We start from the raw sequence: 14,586 nt of genomic DNA, 5'->3' as shown, positions 1-14,586 counted from the left end.
TCTTCTTCCTCACCCTGTCGATTTGCATAGCGACCACTATTCAGATCCGAGCATGGTAATTGGGCTCCCTCGCCACATTTTTTGGTGCAGTGGACTGAAATCATTATTTTTTAAGTATTTAACCGCTTAAGTTAGAAAATTCACTAACTCATTATTAACTTTATCGTTTTCCATTATAGGTTTTCTTGGATATTACACTATTACCTAAACCACTGCTTTTTTACATAACGCGACCCGGGTTTCGATGAGTTATCATCCTCTTTGGGCGTAAACTTTGATCTAATTAAATTAATAGTGGAATATCCGAGTAATTAAATGTAATAGTATAAAATTGAGTAATAGTGTAATATCCAAGAAAACGCTCAAGTTAGATTTTCATGGAACATTAGCGTACTACTCCGTATCCCCGTAAATATCGAATTTTGAAATAAATACTTGAAAATCTCTACGATCACAAAATTTATTACGACCTATGTTTCAATTTTACTTCCATTCAAGATGCAAATGGTATGCAGTGTATTCAATCGATACAATTTTTAACTGGAGTGAGGGAAATTAGTGGAGATAGAAGGGGTTCAGGAGACCGGAAAACCTCATAAGAACAACGTATGTAGATATATGCAGTTATATGTCGCTTACCATTCTTTCTTCCCTCTGCCTCGTTTTTCAACAACTCTTCCCCGCTCAATACCCGCTCCATCCGAACCTTTGTCACCTCCGTGTCTCATCTAAAATATTTCTCTCCTCGCCCACCATATCTAGCTATGCGTCATCTCTCTTCCAATCCGTCCACTTGATCTATCCTCTTGCTCACCCAGATATCGAACTAGTTCTCTGTCTTCGTGAATGACAAAGTTATTTTTGCAGAAATTTGGGCACATTAGCCACTCACACTCAGTAAATCACAGAAAACTAAATTGAGTCATATTTTAGATTAGGTTTTGTTAAATTACTCTTTTTATCACCTTCAAATAACTCTTGGAATTCAGGAATGTATTCAATGAAGCGTTGAGTTTGTCGTAACTTGATGTCATTTATTAATACTCGTGTTTTTTAACTGACGTTCACTTTTTGCTCTTCCATTCCTGGAGTTATTTTATCTTCCTTACCTTTCATCGATTCCTCTCTGATCGGTGTTCAATGTGTGTTCAATTGTCTGACTCATACTCTTCATTCGACCGTGAACGATATTTGCTCGCAACCACCAGAATGTCCGATTGAGCTGCAGTGCATTGCCACATCAAAGAAATGGTTCATCATGCGTTGCATCGATTCAGTCCATTGCAAATCTCACGCAAGAATTGTTTCTCTCATTGCATTAAGGCATAAAACCGCGGAGAGAATGCAATTTGGCTAGTTTCCGAGGCTACGTTTTTCATTGTCTCTTGTCAAAGAATACCGTATAGACATTAAATATCCCCCAAAATGGAAGATGATTTTTCCTGATCGTTCACTTTTACTTTTAAATTCTGTTACCGTTTAAATGTGTCCATTTCGAGATAGCCTAGCTTTCGGCAACTTATTTGATTCACAAGGGACCAATTATTTGTCTATCCGACTCTGCAAAAATGTTTGAGTTGAAATAAAGTACTGGATGGGAACATAGCAAATGGAAGGTCAAAAGTTTCTTATGTAATTTGGTGGTAAATATGGACTAGGATTTCAAGTGGAAGGCCAAATACGTGCTTTATTTTAAGTGTTAACCATGATTGACCAAATAAATGACAATGTTGTTCACTTTCAAATATCACTACAACAGATAAAATATAATAAGACCGTTGTAACCATATTAGCCACGCCATATCCTTGCACGTCCTGTTGAAAAATTACTACGTTTTCGCACCTGAAGTACAAATAGTAATTCAATGTGATTTCTAGTTATTAAATGACGATGAGACACAAGAAAAATCACGTAAAGGTTTAGTTATAGTAAATGTATTGAAAAGGTTCAAATACTTTCCTGAAATCTATATTCCCTTTTTTTAGTGCGTTAGATCCTTATTTTTGGCTGAGATGCTAACCCATATTAGTCACCGCCAGATTCCTTGGTTCGTTAATTTATAAGTCTATTTTCAAAGCCTGGGCCAGTCGAATGTGTTTGGCGTTAAATTTCAGGGTATATTCAATCTCCACTAAAGTTGGAAGTGAGCCGTAAGAATCATTCCGTCAGACCACGAGTCGAACAACAGCCTGTTACGGTTCGATTGATGGCAAATGATGAAACGGTATCTATTTGCGGATATCCCGTGTGTGCTCGTCAACCTTAATAACAGCATACTCTGTTCTTGCGAGGTTTTCCCATGAAGTTTCTGCGGCGAAAGAAGTTGAAACGAAAAGGGTGGGAGGGAACTGACGAACTGTGATTTGCGGTAAGATATGAAAAACGTCGCGACGCATCGTCATACAGAGCTCATGTGTTCGTTACGGTTCGGTTCAGTAAGCATTCCTAGCTTTCCTAAGCGTGGGAATATTACGAGCGAATTTTGAAATTGTTTCTACATTTTTCTATTGGCATTTCCCCAACATTCTCTGCGGCCCTTTTCGCTCATCACATATTTTCCCAAATTATCTCTTGTCACATATTACGAATGAATTTTAATATTATTTTTAATTGTAGGTTCGAAGATTTTCGCGGCGTTGATGAGATGATATCTGCATTCTCTTCGGGTTTTCACCGCGTCCGTCACCAAGACACAACGGACGCGGTGAAAACCCGAAGAGAATTCAGAGATCATTATTTTTAATTTTACATATCGGCATTTCTCCAACATTTTCTGCGGCCAAAATAAGTACAAATTCTATATAATAGAGTCAGACTTTGTCATTTTCATACATTATTTTGGTTTAAAAGTTCATTTGGCACAAACTTTCCATAACCTCCGAGCAAAATTTCCCGCGATGCTCAAATAAATTCTGGTCGTTAAATAACGTAGTTATTAAATGATTTACAAATCATATTTTAAGGAGCAATTTTTTCAATAGTCACTTTAAAAATTCATCTTGTAAAAAAAAGTCCTCTTATACCTATTTGGAGCATCCATGCATATTCTACTAGTCAGACTGCTACATTCACCTTTATTAATAATGTCTTGCGTGAACTATTAATCTTTTTGCTATCTCCTTACGAGTAGTTTTTGAAACTCAAATATTTGCATTAAGCTGACATACTCTGCGTAATTACCAATTAGAGGGTAAGTATAATAACGAACTTAAAACATGTACTTCAAAAACCTTTTTTGCACTCTCTCAATCACATCATTGTATTTTTTTGTGAACGGCTTCCTAATAACGGAAAAGTAAGGAAATAGTTTTAGCCATGCACAGTGAAACCTCTCATTTACGGACTCGTCATTGAACGAACGGTCATTGAAAATGTGTCCGCAAGTGAGAGGTGTCCGTAAGTTGGAGGTGGTCTAAAGGAAACCTCATTTTTACGATTAATATTGCCCCGCAAGTATTACAATGTAGCCATCCGAATAAAATCCTTTTATTAAAAAAATCAAATTTTTAGAGATCGCTCAAAAAAGCAATGTCGATGGTGTCCGTAAATGAGTAAAATTGTGCCTAAAAAGTGTCCGTGTGACACTTTAAGTGGAAGATGACATATATTAGAAATTCTTTCTTTGTTCAAATGCATATCCACCTGGAATTTAATTCCTTAATTAAGTCAGAGGTGTCTGTGAACATAGGTTTCACTGTACTTTTTTCATTTCTTCCCCTCCGAAATCGGCGTCCTTAGACGAATCCAGCCTCAAACTCTCTTTCTCCTCTGTCGGCTTTCACCGCGGTCCCCGCTCTTTGGGAAGTCAAACGAAAAGGAGTGAAGAAAATCGTCGACGTCCCACTGCGCCGCCAGGAGCCGGGGAAGAAACGCTCCGAGTGCTGACCATGAAAAATTCACGGAAGACGTCCCGGCACCTCTTTTTTTACGTCTCGCCGACCGCCGCCTGGTCTGCATCGGCAAAAAACAGTCGAACTGTTTCGCTCCGTCAGAAATTTTTGGCCCTCACGATACTCTGTGTAGGGGGAAAATTTCTGGGGGAAGGACGCATGCCGTAGGTGGACCGAAACTTATTACGCTTCACCAGTGTTTTTTTCGCCGGTCTCTTCGGTCGATTGTGAGTAGATAAGTTGCAATGCGCCCGTAATCATACGGTACATGGGTCGAAATATCCCCGGATCCTTATACTTTACTTTATGCCGGAGACGATTGAACTTGGTAGGCATCAGTGGCGTAACTAGGATTTTGCTTTGGGGGAGGAATGGAGGGGCACGGAAGGGGACCCCCGACCCCCCAGGCAACATGGGTATACTTATATACTATATACGGAATACTTTTGAAAATTAACCTGCCTGGAAATACGTTTTACATCATTTTGGCACTTAATATTTGACTTTGAGCAGATGCAGTTATTATATGTAAATACTTGGCAAAAGTTTTAAAATAATTATTTGATTTTTCTGAGACTTTGGGGGGGGATCTATCCCCCCATACTTACGCTACTGATGGGCATTATCAAAGTAAATTTGAAATAGTATTATCGCGGTTACCTTTACGCATATTTTCTTCCTTTTCGTGCTTTGCATAAATAAATTAGTTTCTTCTTTAGGCCCCTTTGTAATGAATATGTGAGATTGCTCTGATCTATGCTAGAAATTTCGTTTATTTCGACTCTTAATGAGTATACTCTAATAAAAGTTATCGCTCGTGACTCGGAGTAAGGATAGGTAAAGCGGCTTTGGCGTTTGCGATGTTGAATAGTTTCGAAACCAGAATAAAGTTTCCCATACCAATCTTTCCGCGATTGGGAGGATCGCATGTTCGCATATTATATGGGATTATTGTTCGGCTTCTATGCATGTGAGTTTCGTCATTTCGTTTGAAAGACATTGAAGGAGAAGTAGTATCTTGCTTCAAATTTAATTTTTTTTAATGCAAACTTTTTTAATGTTTTGTGCTATAATCTCAATTTTTTTTAGTTTTCCAGTGATGTGGATCATACGATGATGTTCTAAGCCTCCATTTGTTTTGCAGCCAAGTCTGGTGATCTCGTTGAATATATCTATACTCTCGGGCCACACAATTACTCTGTTCGACGATATGATTCCAATAATCTAATGATTTTTGTTTTAGCTTTTTTTCAAATCAGACTACGACTTTTAAACTAGCACATTAGGCCGCCTCTTTTCAGAGATATATAAGCGGATAGTAGTCATTGGTGGGTCATGTGTCGTCTAATAATCTTCCGAAATAGTCATTGAATCGAGTTCGTTCGGAACAAGGGCGATTCTTAATATCGACCACTACAATCACTTCAATTAATTCCTGGTAAGTCACGACTCTAACGATGAGAAAAATCTGTCGAAAACAGTAAAACTGATTACTTTGTCAGAAACATTTCACGAATCTCGTCGGGAAAGAATTGAGATGAATAGATAGTGTAGGCGGAAGGGAGCGCGCTATACAACACATCCGTCTTTTTTTTTTCTTTCTCTTCCCTTCTCTCTCCGCTGTTTGTTATAAAAAAGATGACAAACGAGGAAGCGAGAGAAAAAAGCCGTACACGCAAACAACAAAAAAAACAAACTATTTATATTCGTGCAGCGGAGAAAATCGTTTCCGGAAGCTCTTGGCGATGTGTCCCATCGTGCCATTAGGTTTTAGCGAGCGAGTGTCGACGTTCGTACGTCATTTTCTTCTCGCTCTATAAAGGCCCTCCTCCCAACTCCATTCTCGACCCTGCCTTTTTCCGTCTTTCCACGAAGGAAACAAAAAAATACAATGGGGTGAGGTGGAGTGTTCGCGATGAAAAGGCCCAACTCGCCGTGAGGAGGGAAAGGGAGACAAACACACGCGTGCAGGATAGTGACGAACGCGTTCCAGAAAATGATTGTGCGAGTTCTTACCCTATCCCACCATCCTTTCCTTTGTCCCGTACCATTGGATACCACGGCCATCTTACTTAAGCCTCTCGACTACTTAACGCGGATTAACTTGGATTATTCTCATGCAGGGAAGCAGGGGCGCAGCTAGGAATTTAGGCTGGGGAGGGTTTAGGTGCCACTAATACCGGAGTGTGTGGATAAGCGGTAGGTGCGAGATTAATAAATTGCGAAATTTTAAGATAAATGGTTCATAATGGTGAGTTTTACGGCTTTCTGAGGGATATTTTATTAATCCTCACACTATTCTATTGGAAATATTAATCCAATTGAGTAAAATGGATAAAAATTAAAAATTCTTGAGCTCTGAGGGGGGGGGTTATCCCCCAAACCCCCCCCCCACGCTGCTCCATTGCAGGAAGTAATTGAAATATCCAGCTAGTCAGTGGAGTAACTATGGGGGGATGATGGGACAGATCCCCCCCAAAGCCTCGTAGAATAAAAAAAATTAAAATTATCATCTAGTTTTGACAGATAATAACTGCATATGCTTGGAGTTAAATTATTAGTGCCAAATTGATCTAAAACATATTCCCAGACTAGTCATTTTTCAAAAAATTTCCCGGACTGCCTAGGGAAGGCGGGTTGCCACCCCAGGTCATCCGATCCCCCTCCCTCCCAAAGCATATTTCTAGTTACTGAAAGTTTCTGAAGCTAGTCATAGACCTTTCTCAGTAATTATGATGAAAAAATGTGCGCGGACGGGGAATCGAACTCCGGTCAAATATCCTTTTGATCGCCATGCTATTAGCGGCTTTTTTTAAATTACTTTGCAATTTTCGGAAGGCAATACTTCCCAACTGATACCCCGGCTAGCATAATTTTCCGCTCGCGAAACTACGTAACTCGGCGTAACTAGGATCATTCTCACGTTGGGGAGCCATTTTAATATTCAACTAATCATAGATCTGCTCCCATTAATTTTGATGTATAAATGCGAGTGGAATGGCGAACGAACTCCGGGCGATAAACTTTTTGATCAGTTTGCTAATCGCCGCGGCCTGTTTATTTAACGCAGCAATTTTCCGAAGGCAATATTTGGGTGGTCTTGCTTTCTTTCGATTTAAATAGGCACTGCCTTGGGGAAAATTCAATCATATCATTTCATGCATAATCGAGAAATATACATAAATTCAAGATAACATGTTACAATTTTCAAACGAAGCTGTAATCATAGAAAGTATTTTTCTTTCGACCTTTCCCTATATTCCTTGATACTTGTTAAAATGATATACTTTCCTACTTGAGGCTGAGGCAAGTAGAAGGAAGTTGGCTCCTTTAAGAAACTCCAGATTTCATCGTAAAAGCCAAAATGATGGTTTCAGATTGTTATTCGTAAGCAGTGTTCGTTGATATATATGTACTAGACTTTTTTTAAGTTCTCAAATCGATAGTAGCGCGGAGTTAGCCAAGCTACGGCCAGTTAAGTTGTCGGGGAATGAGGCTTTATGTGTATATCCCTTGTGAATAATTATGACGCGAAGGTGTGGAGTGAAAGAGAATTCGTGCGCCGTGCGTGTCCTCTTGATCATTACTTTGCATTTTATTTTTCCTTTAAATGTAAAGAGAAAAGGAGGAAATGGTTCGCCCGTGGACAACAATGGTACCTACGCGTGCGGATACCGTTACACTCTTGTTTTTATTCTGCTATCAACCCGTCAAGCTCTTTTATTTTTCTCCTTCTCCATCTCATGCACTTCTCTAGATGAAGGGAAAATGGGCCGTGCGCTAAAATGGGTCCTTATTTTTATTTTCTTTCTCTCTCTCTCTGGGGGAGGATATGAGGGGTTTTTGAGGGGGGGTTGGGTTGCAGCGTGTGCTGCCAGGGGGTTTGAGATGAGAAGTTAAGGGAGTGTATAGCGTGTGGAGTGAGGGAGGGTTTAGGATGAAATTGGAGTGGTTGCATGCGAGATGCTGTAGCCAGGTCTTGGGGTGGATCAGCCTTAGTTTTAGTTTAGGTACGTATGCATGAGAGCAAGGGAGGAGTATTGTTGTAGGTGGTTTAAATCGAATCTGCGTGCAACCTTTGCGGTCCAATGGGCGTTTACGACGGTTGCACAGATCGGAAAATAAGGAATTTTACGTTTTCATCAATAGCTAATGTATTAATGGGCTTAATATAAATAAATGGACTGGCCTTAGTTTTAGTGTAGTAATATATGCGCCCAAGAGAAAGGCAGGGGTGTTGTAGTATGTGGTTTAAGTCGAACCTGTGCGCAATCTTCGCGGTCCAAACTACGATTGCGCGGATCGTAAAATAAGGAGTATTACATTTGCATCAATGGCTAAAATACTGTTGATATTATCATATAGAAATAGTATAACTATTGCACGAGTCCTCAACTACACCATGTACCAAGGAAATTTTGCTGTAGTCATCTGTTTAGTTGCCACAAAGCCTTAAATATGATGCACCCGTGCAGTGGATTAAAGAATGCGCAAAAATTCCGTTTCTTAGCGCATGGAACTGCTTTTAAATTGACGTGAGAATTTGCTAAGAGAAATTGTTATTAACTTCAACACAGTTTGTATCTCGTTAGCCTGCGCAGAAATAAAAGAGCTTGTATACGGTGACTTGTTTTAAAATCACATGAGCGGTTTTGAGAAATTAATCCTCAAATTTGAGTGGCATAATTTTGCTACTGGTTGTAGTAGACCTTATTTTCTTCATTGTCTGGGGCATACTCTTCATCACTGCGTGGAATGATCGAATCTTACCAATGACGTTACCTACGGTTTATAATATGTGTACAAAATCTTCTTTCCAGCATTCTGTTTAATCCTCATGCTGCTTCTCCGAACTCTAAAAATGCTCAAAAATGGGTTATTCGTTTGCGTAATCCGGTGTTAGAATCTATTTCTTTACCTGTAATCCCAGAATCTGGTTTGATTATAGCCGCAAAATCCGTTAATATGGTGGTTCCTTGATTAATCAAGATTTCCTCGTGTAGCCGCACGCATTTTTTTAAATGAGCCTCTTTAAAATTGTTCATTCCTTTAATCAGAATGATTTTTCTCTTCCTTCAGTCGTTTCGAGCATGCAGATAGAACCGAAAATTGCCGCAGGGCGTCCTTTTTTTTTTAGCGATAAACTGCTCTCAGTTATTAAATCTGCTGACGGAAGGTTCCTTTTTACGAAATATTAGTAATGATATGGCTATTTTATCTCCTCATCATCCATGTCCCCCCGGGGACGTGGTTAATTTTGATGATAAATAGTTTCCAATTAGCTTCAAATGCAAATGAATACATGGCCTCATAAAAAGAATGACTTGAGCTTTGTTGTGCTTCGGCATAAACCTTAATGGGGTATTTATTTAATAATGATATTTAGCAATAAGAAATTGAAGCGTGGTATTCTAGTGGATAGATCAGTGGGATGCTGTGTGGTCCCGTGTTCAAAACCTGGGTGAAGCCAATTGCCGTCCAAAGCCCAGGGAGAGATACTTAATTGTATTTCATTCGCTCGCCTATGTCTAAAGGTCACTATTCTCGGTGAATGATCATGCGAATGAAATAATTCGCCATGTATGACGGAAAAACTCGCGAATGTCATGCGTATTCAGTGAAAATTATAACATGATCGATTTTTCTCGTATGATCCTGTGAATGATCTCACAGTCATTCAGCATGATCATTCGCATGTTCATCCACCGTGAATAGCGGCCTTTAAACTGAGTCTTGCCCAACCATCAATTATCCATTCCAGCCTTCAGCTAGAATAACTGAGTGAGAGTGGAGCACTGATGATAATCTCATAAGCTACCGGACTTTATTAATTAAAGGATTTGTAAGTAAAACTGACTGTTCACAGTTTGACTTTGTGGCTCAAAGTATCAGTGGTAGGTGCCTTGTTTGTCGAAAAACGATGGTCATGTATTTAACGGCGCAGGATTATTCAAATTGCTTCCTGAAGAAACCCTGTATGGTAAAATATTAATGCGACTCATTGTAATCCCATCCCAGCGTCTGGTTTGAATCCAGTGGTGGAATCTGTTAAGGCGTAAAGTAAAAAAAAATCTTCAAGTAAACCATGGATTTTGTCATAAAGGAATTTTTCCCCAGAAGATTCTGATGTGAAAAATATAAATCATAAATTGCACCTGAACTTTAGATTATGCCACTGCGTTGAATTTATGGATACTGTAGAATGGACCAGTAAAATTTATATAATTTTAGCTGCGCCAAATAATTTTTTACGCATGAAAGCATTTAAACCTCTTGACAATTGTTGCTGTTGCGCTGTGATACAGCTCCGTGATCGCTCGTTCTTTTTTTTTAGGCGTTAAAAAAAATACGCCGCAGTTGAATTGAGTCGCTGAAGGAATTGCTTCTTTCTCTTCTCCGCTTCAAACGTATTTCACGACCTCTCAGCTGGATGAATTGGCCGTTCTCTTGAAAAATTGAGTTGCGCCGCCGACTCGCGGTTGGTTCCCGGCAATTTCGTGCCCTTCCGCTGCGACTCGACTTGCAGCCGGGCCCCTTCTCGGCTTCCACTGCAGTAAATAGGGATATAGGTACCAGCGGCTATTATTGGACTGTTTTACGTAACACGGCGATGGAGCATGCATGCATAAAGAGGAGAAACTCTGGTGCTTACGTATCCGCCGCATTTTCTTACTCTAGTACCCGCGACATAAAATTTCCCCTGACATGTGGAATACTCCTCTCCATTCCAACGTTATTTCCACCCCAGTTCTACTAACCTACCACTCTGGCGCTGCGGACGTTGGGTAGAATGATGTGATATGAGGAAAATAAAAGTTGTCAATTGTAGTGCCATGAAAGTTAAAGCACATATCGTACGCTTAGGGGATATTGCAAGGAATGAAAGAGCACTAGTAATATTAATGTCGCATAAATTTTATGATGTTTGTAAAATACTTAATCTTATGCGATGTTTATCGGCTTATGTAAGTATTCTGTTATTATTAGAAAGTAACGATACTTTATGTACGGATTGATGGAGCTATTTTTGCGCTTACCTGCCGAGCACTGCCATTTCCTAGGAATGAGAAATGAGCCTCTCTTTTTGAATCGCCAATTTCGCTCCCATCATAATATTTAATTTATATTTGTGCTGTTGCTATACATATTTATTATTATAAATTTTCGCAATTTACATCAACCGCATATAAAATATTAAAAATTTAAAAATATAAAATATTGCGTTGAATCTTTTTTAAATCACTACTTAAAAGTTTTCTCGAAACGTCGTTCTTCGTCATTTGAGTACCGATGGTATTTTAGGAAAGGAATCTTACAGCGGCAATATGATTTGAGGTGAAGGATGGATGTAAATGAAAATATTTATTTATTCGTTCTTGAATCCGCACATAATTAGATGGAGTTAGGGACCATTTAATAACACGGATAAGTATGGGTATATTCACCTCTCGAATTATCAGTTTTCAGCTTTAATTTTGGTATGTAACAAACAAAGTATGTGCATAGGATTAATTGGTTAATATTCCAAGTTGTACCCTGAATCAAACTTCATTGAAATGAAAACGTCACATTGCTCAAACGCTTGGGGTTTGCTTACTGGATGATCTAGTTCCTGGATGATATAGTTCGCTGAACTATTGTACTTATTCTTTGGACAAAGGGAATGAAGACTTTTGCTGCCGTAGATGGCGTAGCGTAAAGAGAAGAAGATGAACGAGGTGGTGCTCGGCGTGATGGGAATTGGGGTAACCACTGGAAGAGATAAGGAAGAGTCGCAGACGGTGATTGGAAAAGGTAGTGAGGGGTGAAGAGATACTGAAGTCCGTGGAAACAAGGATGCTAAGACGGCGGGAGATAGGGAGGGGAGGCTATTGGGATAGGAAGTATCTGGAGCCGAAGGCTGGGGTAATGCTATTGATAAAGTTTTCTTACGCTGTGGAATGGGAAAATTGTTTCGGATGCTCCTTAGCTTACTTTTAACCCTTTCAAGTCCAAGACACATGTCCCAATTTTTTTTAAATATTCTCTTTAAAAATTAAATGAGAAGGTGTATAATTGTAATAATTGGTTCTATTGAAGAATCGGCCATTGGCTTTTAGTTTTAAATTCTTTTTGTTATATCCTATAGATATTATAGTCTCCACATTGTGATGAGCTTTCACTTGAAATGCTGTTTACGAATTGGAAATTTGATAGTTTGTAACAAATCAATGAGAAGGTCAATTATAACATGACTGTCAGTTTATACTTTATGAGTACCTAGCTTGTGGATTTAGTACGCAAAAAACGCACTTGAGCTTTAATTTTCACAAAATTAGTGTTTTTATGTTACGGGACTCATGTCCCTATTGAACATAAGGGAGGGAGAATTGGTATTATTTCACCCCTCAGACTGTATCTCATAAAATATTAGAGATATCGCTTTCACATAAATGTTTTTTTGGAATCTACGCATTAATATTAGCCTAAAAACGTATATTGTTTTGCAATCTAGAGGCTGCAACCTTTAAGGGTTTAACCAGCTGATCACTTTTCATTATAACTGTATCCGTTTTTTCCCTCGCTTGCGCTTTAGATGCAATGGTATTGCTTATTGATCGAGAGTTTTTCTCTCATCAATCAAGTCCTCAAACCATTACTAACGCTTTGCTTTTATATTTTTCGGATCTTCAGTGATTTTTATAGTAAATACTTGTGGCAACTTCAGTTGAGTGTTATATTTTCCCAGTTATTTATCATATCCTATGTTCCTAAACCAATGGCTGGTATCGAAAACACCATTATACGTTAGGTATAATGTAAAAGATTCCTTATTCAAGCATTCAAATTTTAATTTAAGAATCCGCTCTTTGGTGCTTTTTTCGAAAACATTACATAACGAAAACTGAACTACCTTGTTGGATTTTTATTTTCATTTTTAGAATGCCTGGTTAGTATTAGCCGTAATATCATCGAGCCACAGCCCTATTATGAGGTTGATTGAAAGGTACAGGAAGGTGAAGAATTTAGTTAATAATCAGAGCTAATTACCATAAATGAAACGTCATGTCATGTCGCCGAATCGTTAAATGAATATATACCTCTGAGAATCCGCCTTTCGTAGTATTTTATTATGGAGCGAAACCTTAATAACAAATAAAGGGCTATGCCTATACCGACAGAGCAATTCCTTCTAATTTTACTTCCAGTAGTCATCATCGCACAGTACTTACGTCGCAATTATTCCACCGAATCAAAGTGTGTGCAGTTTATTCGCGTGATGGATGTGAGCAACCGCCTTTCGTAGCAGTTTTTCGGGAAATTAGCTTGGCAGAAGAGCAAGGGGATGTGTTGTATGTGTAATGAGAGAATTCGAGGCAAGAAGTCGGAAGGGAGGAAGAGAGAGAAAGGTGTCAGGCCGGAAGGAAGAGGGCTGGGGAGAGAGGGGGGGGGGGGCGTGGAACGTCAGGTGTTGGATTCCGGGGGGAGGGAGACGGCCACCACGGTGACGAGAGGCGGGAAGTTGAAGGAGGGTTAGGGGGGTGTCTGTCTCTCTCCCCCACCCCATTCCCTTCCGCACGGGCGAGCATTCCAATTTGCCGGAATTGGAAGGGTTGGGAAAGATGGTGGGGTAAGGGTGGGTGGGACAGGGGTGTCTGCAAAGTAAGGGGGAGAGAGGGTGGAGAAGTCGTCGCCCATTGCTGGTGGTGTCCCGTTGAAGGCGTCGTTGGAGGGATTCCGTCGTCGTGATTAGGGATGTGTGATGAATGCTAGCTCAGAGATGGGTGTATATTGGCGTGAACTGCATTTTTTTTGCCTTCGTAAAAAATATCGCGGGTGCATGGTAGTTTAAAAAGGTTTATTGGGGCTATGCCGCCGCATCAATTTTCGGATGCCCCCAACGTTTCTCGATCATCCCATTGTGAGGCTTTTTCAAAAACAAACTTCGCCTAATGTCGATGAGCTCATTTGTAATAATCACTTGGGTGACAAAGTGTATTTCATTGATGAATTACGCACAACGTTTATCAAGTATTCGATTCCCAATCTTACCCGTGTCGAATTTACGATAGTCAAAAGTTGTTAGTCCGGAAAGGTGGTTTTTCCGAATAGCTTTCAACAATTTTCGTCTTCTCGGGTTCAAATTATTGGCTGGATCAGGTTCAATATTTGAAGGCAATTCAGAGCATTTTACGTTCTCGGATTATCCTTCATTTCATTCATTGTCTTAAACTAGAAACTAATTAGCATTGCAAGAACATAGCATAAAATGTTGTTATTGTATCATTTATTTAAAATGGTTGTGTTCATGTTTAATTAGTATGACGGGGGATGGTCGTCATCCACCTTTCCCTACCTTTGCCGAGCGCGAAATATTCCGCGCGATCTATTTTCCGGCACGGGGGCATTAATAAATAGCTTACTCCCCCGCTCGTAGTCGACGCAAGATCCACCCAAGGCCCGCCTCCCTCATACGTTTCCTGTCCGCAATCTCCGCCTTCTACCCATTCTTCTCCCCTCTTCACCACCCACCCTGTAAGTCTCTTCCGTCCCGACGGAGGAAGTCGCGTCAGCCTTGAAGGGCTACGGCGCGGCGGCTTGAGCAAGTCTTGACTTTCTCCCATAATTAGCCGCCGAAATTTGTGAAAATCATCATTAGTTCAGGATCAAATCCAGTCTGATGTTCTTTTAGAGTTTATTGACAGCATGTGAAGC

Source organism: Ischnura elegans, chromosome 2 (genome assembly GCF_921293095.1).
Source record: "Ischnura elegans chromosome 2, ioIscEleg1.1, whole genome shotgun sequence".
NCBI lineage: Eukaryota > Metazoa > Arthropoda > Insecta > Odonata > Coenagrionidae > Ischnura > Ischnura elegans.
This window is presented reverse-complemented; position numbering follows the sequence as displayed.